Here is a 9,591-nt window from a genome sequence, read left to right as displayed (position 1 = left end):
AATTCCTGTAACTCATGACAGAGTGGATAGGGCCACAGAGTGGATAGGGCCGCATTATGACTTATGGGTCCTTTCCTCCATGAAAATAATGTTAAAATTGTAATTTATGAATGAGTTGGGGAAAAAGCCAAATGTGGTCAAGGTTGCATTTGCTATATTTTCATCACTGGTGTGTTCATTTTTTTCTTCTGATTTTAAAAGGAATTAAAATTAAAACATTTTCCTGGCCTCCTAAAAGTATCATGGACCCTACTGTGTATAAAGGCTAAGTCAACCCTAAAGTAGACTCAGGCCACAGTGAGAGTTAAGGAACTCCAGTGAGAGCTTTTCTGAGAACACAACTAAGGATATTGCTATAGCTGTTTTGTTAACAGGAACAATAAAGCTATTACAAAATCATTCTTAAAGTAATATAGTATAGGATGACGACAAAGGTGTCAGCCCCCCTTGAGACCACCTAGTTCAAGACCCATGGTTCATGTGTGAAAAATTAAGGCTCAGTGTCCAAGTGCTCTGTGCCCAAGTGAATTCATAGAGAGCCCCAGCTAGAAGCCAGTTCTGATTTCCCAGGCTGTATTTTTTTTCACCATTCTATCCATTATTCTTTCAAGCCTGCTTTGAGCTCATGCCAAAATCATCTCTTAAAAATCATCTCTTTTATTTTCCCAGCAAAGTAGCACTCCTTATCCTATGCTTCCTCAGTTACTTACAGGCCCTTGGGGACTTGGACATGAGCTATTACTTGTGGGGTGGGATTAGAAATCTCTCCCTTCACCACTGCATTTCCAGCAACTATCTTCCATCGTAAACTGACACTAGGTTTATAATGCAGTAGTCCATTGTTCGCATGGGATACCAAGACCTCCAGTGAATTCCTGAAACTGCGGGTAGTACCAACCCCTATTAAACTATTTTTTTTCCTATACGTACATACCTATGGTAAAGTTTAATTTATAAATTAGGTACAGTAAGAGATTAACATCAGTACTACTAATAAAATGTTTCCAATATCTAACCTCTACTTCTGCAGTTTGTCATTTTTGCTAACTCTTAGTTACTAGTATGGTGGTTTACTTCCCCTTGTATTTAGTGGTTTTTAATCTGAGTTCATGTTTTCTGGAACATTTCCTGGAATATGTTTCCTCAAGCATTCTCTGGAACATTGTGCGTGTGTGTGTGTGTGTGTGTGTGTGTGTTATAGTAGCAAAGAATTCCATTTCCTACTGCTTGTGACCTTGTTTGGAGCAGCTTGGCCTGAAATAGTCCCCACCTCTGTCCTGTCTCACAATCCCTCCAGGCACCATCCATAGAGGTAGATCATCTGGTCGCAGCATCCCTGAAGGAGGGCTCCTTTAGATGTGGCACCTCCCTAGGGACCGCAGTCCAGGGCCAGGGAGCAAAGTCGGAAAAAGGGGAACTGACTTTGGTCAGGTGATTATTATATGACAAGGTCCAACCTGGGTGTTTTATACCTGATCTCTCTTCTAATCTGCAAGCTAGTTATCAAGATCTCATATCTTGAACCCTACACTCCCACCATTTGGTAAATGACTCAAACAACTAGGAAAGGCTAGAGACAACTGGCCTCCTGAATATGCTGACCCTTTTAGATACCAACTTGTTTTAAACCATAATTTTGGAGTGAATTTCAACACTAATTTAGCCTCTGAGGTTGTAGATCCCAGCTCCTCAAAGATCCACTTGTATTTGAATATTACATTATCTGGCAGAATGTTTCGAGTGGCCTGTGGCCATGATTTCAGCTTTGCTATGACACACTGATACACGGGTTAATTATATTCTTTGAAAATGCCAAAAGTTTGCCTTCATTGCCCAAGGGACTATGTTGACCTGCAGACATATCCAGAGACATTTCTGAGAAACGCCCTAGCACTATTTTAAAACCTTCCTAATCTGGCTAGATCAATCTCCTTGGATACAAATCATTAATATTTTTACAGGATAGTTTCCATATGGACCATCCTCATATTAACATATTAACACAGTATTTAAGACGAAATACTTAGCCTAAGTGGAGAGGTGTTAAAAACAAAGACCAGCTGTGGTGTCCCTAGACTTGGTAAAGAAACAGCTGGAATCTATATACTATTTGGAGCATGGTTGAAGATGTGCTTTTTGTGAGGAATTTGCCTGTGGGAGAAAAAGAACCTTCTCATTTGTGTACCACTGAAGTGGAAAATAGGGGAGATCCTTGAAAGTCAGGGAACACTTTAGTTCCATGGGAGAAGTGAACAGTGAAAGTTTTGAACATTGTGATTACAAGGAGCCATGATAAACCATGGAGTTTTAATTAAATCCTGCACATTGGCAGTGGGGCCCAGTCCCAACTTTGTACAAGTTTTAGAAATTGAGTATTAATAGAGCCACTTAGAATATCTACGTGGCCTGCACATACTAGTATTAGATCTGTGCTGTCCATGGTGGTAGCACGAGCCATTTGTGACTACTTAAATTTAAGTTAAATGGTTTGAAATTCAGTTTCTTGGTTTCCATGGCGCATTTTAAGTGCTTAGTAGTCACATATGGCTAGTGGCCACTGTCTGGGACAGCACAGATATAGAATAATTGCATCATTTCAGAAAGTTTCTTTGAACAATACTGTATTAGATATTCATTAAACAGATGTTAAATGAATGCATGACTGTCCAACATTTAAAGGCGGGGGGGATGTACTGCTTTTGTAAAAAGTTGAACTAGTCCTCTAAAATAAGACGATATTTGGAAAAAACACCCCCCCATGGTGATGTAATAGAATGATCTTTAAGGAAGTGTAATGTCATGATTCCATTGGGCAGGGTTTAGATTTCTGTGATAAACTCCTCCTCTGAAATCTTTAGTAATGTCTATTTTCTTCAAAAGGACTTTTGTGAGTGGAGCTCAGTGAAATGATTGTGCCAGGTAACATTTCTGTCAGTGACAAACCCCACATACAACAGTGATCCCATAAGATTATAATGGAGCTGAAAAATTCCTACCACCTAGTGATGTCATAACCTTGTTCACACAATGACAAAAAATCACCTAATGATGCATTTCTCAGAAGCTATGCTCATATTAAGCAGTGCATGACTGTATTTCATAGGAGGGCATAGAAGAGAGGCCAGACATAGGAAATGAGGGATCAAGAACTGAGAAGCTCATGATAACATATATCCACCAAGAACAAATAGGAACCTTAGGGACAGCTTTGAAATTCCACACGCTAGGGAACCAGGTTCAAGCCAGTTTTAGCTTGAATTAAAGTACCTTGACTGTTCTCTAAGCTGCACTTTACTGCCCTGTATCAGGGGTCTGCAGGCCATTTCTGGCATACCACCTGTACTGATACAGTTTGTATGTTAAAAATGGGTTTTAGACTTTTAAAAAAGACTTTTAAAAAGAAATCAAAAGAATATTTCATGACACATGAAAATAATAGGCTGTTCAAATCTCAGTGTTCATAAGCAGCTTGGTGGAATGGCCACCTCACTTGTTTACGTATTTGTCTATTGCTGATTTCAGGCAACAGTGGCAGAGTTGAGTGGTTGTGACAGAGACCACCAGGCCTGCAACGCTTTAAATATTTACAGTCTGGCCCTTGATAGGAAAAGTTTGCCAACCCCAGTGCTATATCAGCAAGAGTGAGAAAAGGGGTCTGCATACCGGATATCACAAAACAGAGGCGAGGAATGGGTATCACTAAAGCATAACTGCTTCATGGGGAACCAGAACAAAACAGGTTTTAGAAGATTAGAGATGATGGGAGGAGTAGAGAATTTCTTAACAGGAAAAAACCCTCTACATCAAATGTAAACTGCTAAACTTTTTATTGATGATGACGGCAGGAAACTGGGCAGATAAACTGAAAACTGTATGACTCAAGGCAATACATCATCTAACCTTTCTGAAGATCAGTTCAACATCACTTGTTTTTTTTATAATCATACAAGTGTAAAATATAATTCCTACTGATAAGTATGATTAAGAAATTGATTCTGACTATTTACTGGAGACAGAAAAGATGGTGATCAATACTTCACAGAGGAGTTGGTAGACAAAGTGTTCCCAAATATCTACTAATAATATCATGGAGTTTTAGCCTGGGAGAAAATTTGTGCTGTTTTAGCCATGCAATCTGTGATATTTTGTTATGAAAGCTCTGACAAACTAATACACGGGAACTTTAGAAATGAAATACACTGAATTAAAAATGTCAGGGAGCTCTGTACATTGGAAGAGTAAATAATATAGTTCTATTATTATATGATGCATATGTGTGTTTATATGTGTATTGGATCTTGATATGTAATGTATTTCTCAATGTGGCTCAATGCCAAAAGTTGGAAAGCCACTGATTTAGAACATAGTAGGTGCTCAATGTGTTTGCTAAGCAATACTTGCATCATCTGTCAGGGCTCTATGAGGACTTCTTTTCACATAATTTCAGATACCATATTGTGATCAGTTAGGCTATGATTTTCTTTTACATTGTCATACCCCTGGCTCTGCCTTAAATCAAGTTCTGCTTTTCATAAGGTCTTATTGCTTCCTGATTTGTGTGGCTTCTGATCATTTTCAGAACATCTACAAATGGATAATTTCACTCATTATTTGGGATGTAGTAGACATTTGCTATCACTCCTGTCATTTGGCAATAGCCCCCCGACTTTGGGGAGGAGACTACTTCTTCCTACTCCAGGAGGTTCTTGTGGACTTTATTTTAGGATGGGCATGTGATCTAGACTGGCCAAAGTCTTCCTGGTATCTGACACAGGGTCCATGGGAACCTGGGGCTGTTTTTCCTTCAGCATGAAAGACCCTCTGTGTGGAATAGACAAGCCTCAAGCAGAAAGTTGGAGAGAAAGACCCTGGCAATGTGGCTGGAGACCCAAGATGCAGCCATGCCTAAGGTGTTAACTTCAGTTCTCAGATCAGTATTCTGTTATCTCTGCTTGAATTTAACAAATCAAGTTGGTGTCACTTGCCTTCCATCCAGAGTTATCCTTGGGCTATAGTAGGCCAGAAGTGCGGGTTATGTGAGCTGATAATGGACACTAGGTTCCTCAGTGAGGAGCACTGATAAGGTAAATGAGGTAGGTTTAAGAAAAGACAATGGAAGTTGGATTCAGTACCAGAAAGAAAGACATATGAACTGGGGAAAACGACAGTAAACAAATAGTGTTACATGAAGGAAAACCATGTATGGGAGGTCTCCCTGTAGGGCCAACAACTGAATTAAACCAATTAGCAGGCAATTTAAAAATCTCTCAGGTTTATGATGTTTTGTTTAAAGAGTAAATTATTATATATAATGATTGAGTAAGACTAAGACTACTACAAATACAGTAGTCTCACATTTTTAGTTTTAATTATTTCTTACAAAAGACACAAAATTATGGGAACAAAAGGATAGCTTCAAATCAAGTTCCAGTGAGTTATTTTATAATTAGGAGACAAAATTAGACAAAGCCAGTCACCAAGCGTCTGTGAGGTTTTGCCATTCACCTGCACGAAGCCCTCCTGTGGCTTTAGCTTCCTGAATAGAACAGATCCCTAGAAGCATACATTTTTTTGAAGTCACTATAAAACATCTCTCCGTAGCTCACAGACTGTGAGGGATTAAGAAAGTACAAGAACTTGATGAAACCCACCCAGTTTCTAGTGTACCTAGGAGTGAAATGTGGAGAGGTGACAGGAGGCCTAGTGCTTGGAGAGCTTCCAACCCATTGTGCAGCATGAACAGCCAACTGAGAAATGATTAGTCATGTAAGACAATAGGCAGGATGAACTCCATAGACCTGCTCTTAATGAGATAGCACAAACTTGAAGGCTCTTTTAATGGCCACAGTTGAGAGAGAGAGAGAGAGTCATTCTTGTCTCCACCACTTATGTCCAACTTTCTTCTCTGTTTTCCTTCTGTAAAAACCTTCACAGAGCCTCTAACACCTCAGATCTCCATTTCTCGTTTTTTCTTCTCATTTCTGAGCTCCCCTTACTGCAGTTGGCTGTTGTAAGATTTCTGCTGAAGCATTCTCCTTTTCAAGTGGCTTGCCTGCTCCCACGAGAGTCCTTAAAACCACACCTGCTACTACTAGTCCACTTGCCCCAACTTAGTCCTTTTTTCTTTAGTAACTTTCTAGATGCATCTTCTGGCCCTATTTCATTTCTATTCATGATCTCCCAATTTCAGCAATTCTTTCTCATGTATTTTTTTGGCATGTAAATAATTAAGGAGCTCACCCCAAACCTCCAGGACATCAAGTCTAAAGAAAGCATTCTAGTGTTTGTTGGATCAGACCTTTCTTTGAGACGCTTCTCCCTCTCATCTTTCCATACAATGCTTCCCCTACTCTCAGGGTAATCCTTCATTTTCTGTTCTCTGGGACTTCCTGAACTATCTTATCACAACTACTGTGCTGCTCAGTGGTAAATTTAACTACCTGGGTATTTCATCTGCACCTCTAACTTGTAGTGTACACTGGCAGCCTCATTGTCTCCCCCATTTTTGTCACCTATATCCATCAATCAAGCCAGAAAATGTGGGTGTCACCCTTTACTCTTCCCTTTCCCCACCGGCTAAAAAGACATCTCCATGGCCATGACCCTAGTTCAAGTTCTCTCATCTCTGAATTAACTTTCTAATTGGTCTCTCAGCCTCAATTCTTTCCCACATCATCCTTCCCTACTCCCCATCTTCTCTCACGGCCAACTCTGTGATTTTCTAAACAGGCAAATATTATTCTTTGACACTCTTGCTTCAAATCCTTTGATGCCTTCTAATTTCTACAGCAGTGCTTCTCAACCCTCAGCCTGACACTGAGTCACTTGGGAGGTTATTAAACATGATTTGGCTGCTATTCCTTGCATCACACTCTGAGAATCAGGAGTTCCAATTTCACGTCCAAATATTAAACAGCGACCCCCTTACAGCCTGCTCGCTGCTTAACATGGCAGCTTCCGCTCCTGACATTGCCCGGAGAAGTCCTGTGACACCTGTCACTCCAAACCTTCACTCACCTTCATTTAGAGACCCTCACAGTTTTCTAGCCACATGTCTCAGAGCTTTTGTCAGGCAGTAAAATGAGCACCAGCTGGGGATTAGTCCATATTCAAAAGATAAAAATCAAATAAAATTTCCATAATAGCAGGGAAATACATGTGTTACAAGCTCTTTGTGTGAAATGGTTCAATAATATCACATTTGTTTCACATTTCTTAACAATTCACCTTTGAGTCTTTACCATGGTAATCTTTTTTGCTTAATGAAAATCTCACTAAAATTTTTATGAGGCCAGTGGTGAGAGAGCAGAACTATATTAAGAGCCTTATGAAAAATATATGTATCTTTCTCTAGATATTGTCTTTTAATATCTTCATTCTAGCTTTATAGCTCGTTTTTCTTTTATCATTAGGAGTGACTAATAAAGAGGTAGATTAAAATGCATTTGGCTGTTTGACCAGGGTTGAACATAATTTCCTACACCACTGGGAAGCAGTGTTTATGTGAGAGATCAACCCCCCTCTTTTTTTTAGAGCCCAGAATAGATATCATAGGAAGAACAATCTCATAATGCAGTTGAGCCATTAGGTTCAGGCTCATCTCCTACCACTTCCAGCAAGACAATCCAACATCTTATTAATCATGGAAACTGCTGAGCTATTTTACATATTTCTGTACTTTTGCATATTCTATGTGCTCTGCTTAAAACTCCTTTTCTCACTCCTATAGCTAACTCCACCTCATCATTCAGATTCAGGTCAAATGTTACCTGAATGAGGAAGCCTAAATTGATTGCCTCAGCTGAGCTGGCTTCTTACTGTTCCCTGCAGTTGCCACCATTTGTATTGCTTGAAAATCTTATTTATGTGCATGACCCCATCCCCACCCACTCAGAGGCAGGAACCTTAATACCTCCTGTGCCTGGCTGACACACAGTTGATTTATAAGGTGCTTCTGGCAGGAAGAATGCCCTCCTCCTCCCAAAGATGACCACGTTCTAAGCCCCTGAACCTGTGACTGTGCAGTTTCACATTGGCAAAAGGGACTTTGCAGACAGAATTAATGTTTACATGGAGAGTTTATCCTAGATCCGTGGTCGGCAAACTGCTGCTCGCGAGCCACATGTGGCTCGTTGGCCCGTTGAGTGTGGCTCTTTCACAAAATACCACGTGCGGGCGCACACGTACTGTGCGATTGAAACTTCGTGGCCCGTGCGCAGAAGTCGGTATTTTGTGGAAGAGCCACACTCAAAGGGCCAAAGAGCCACATGTGGCTCGCGAGTCGCAGTTTGCCGACCGCTGTCCTAGGTCATTCTCAGGCTGGGCCCAATGTAACCACAAGAATCCTTCTGAGAGGAAGGAGAGGTTCAGAGTCAGAGGAGATGTGAGTTGAAACCAGAGGCTGAGTGATGCAGCCTTGAGCTGAGGCATGCAGGCAGCCTCAGATGGGAAAGGCACGGAAATGGATTTTCTCCTAAAACCAACACAAAGGAATGCATCCCTGCCAACAACTTGATTTTAGCCTAAGACCCATTCTGGACTTCTTTTTAGAGAGAGAGAGAAAAACATTGATTTGTTGTTCTGCTTACCTATGCATTTGTTGGTTGATTCTGGTAGGTGCTCTGACAGGAGATCGAACTTGCAGCCTTGGCATATCAGGATGATGCTCTAACCAGCTGAGCTACCCAGCCAGGGCCCCATTTTGGACTTCTGGCCTCCTGAATTCCAAGATATATTCATGTTATTTTAAGCCGCTGAGTTCAGAAATCCATTACAGCAGCAAAAGGAAACTGATACAGCGCTCAATTAATGTCCTTTTACAGAATCATTTTCTCTGTCCATGTATTTTTTCATTCTCCTCTTTCTCCTTGACCTGCAGGGGAAGCTGCAGGTGATGCTCTAAGACCTGGTGGAGGTACCTTTTATACCCACAGGTGTTTTGCCCACTGCGTTCTGCTGGCCCAGCTGGGTCAGGGCTGGGAAGGGCTACCTACTTTATCACTCCAGCAAAATGCAAAGTCATGCTTAATTAAATATTTTCTGTCAACTATTGGTTGATACTGTGGGAAATTTTATTTGGTCTATAGTTTACTATAAAATTCTCCAGAACTCCTTGAGAATGAGTACCGCAATAAAGTAAATTCAAACCTAACACCTCTTGCAATCATCTCCTGCTCTCCACGTCTCCCCACTGTTCCTGCCTCCCCCTAGGAGACAGGACCACCCATCTCCATTGAGAACCCAGGTTTCCTGACCCACTTAGGTAACTTTCAAAAAAATGCTTCAAAGATTCCCCTCCCGTAGGCCTTCACTTCCAAGTTAACCTATGTAAATACATACTGAAAAAGACTTTTTTTAAGAGGTAGATTTCCTTTACACAGATAATTTTACATTGTCTCAGGTCGCTATAACTGTGATGCTTTACAGTTAAAATGCAACACGAAATCCTCTCTGTAATTTGTACTCAACTGTTAGGCCTCTAGGTGTCGCCACCACCCAAGTCCTGATATCAAAGGGTTCCTGGCTTTATAAACACCTGCTAAGTGTTTAGTTTTTTTAAGATTATCTAGGAAATCTCTCTCTCTCTCTCTC

Source organism: Myotis davidii, unplaced genomic scaffold (assembly GCF_000327345.1).
Source record: "Myotis davidii unplaced genomic scaffold, ASM32734v1 scaffold104, whole genome shotgun sequence".
Classification (NCBI taxonomy): domain Eukaryota; kingdom Metazoa; phylum Chordata; class Mammalia; order Chiroptera; family Vespertilionidae; genus Myotis; species Myotis davidii.
Note: the sequence above shows the minus strand (reverse complement) of the source record.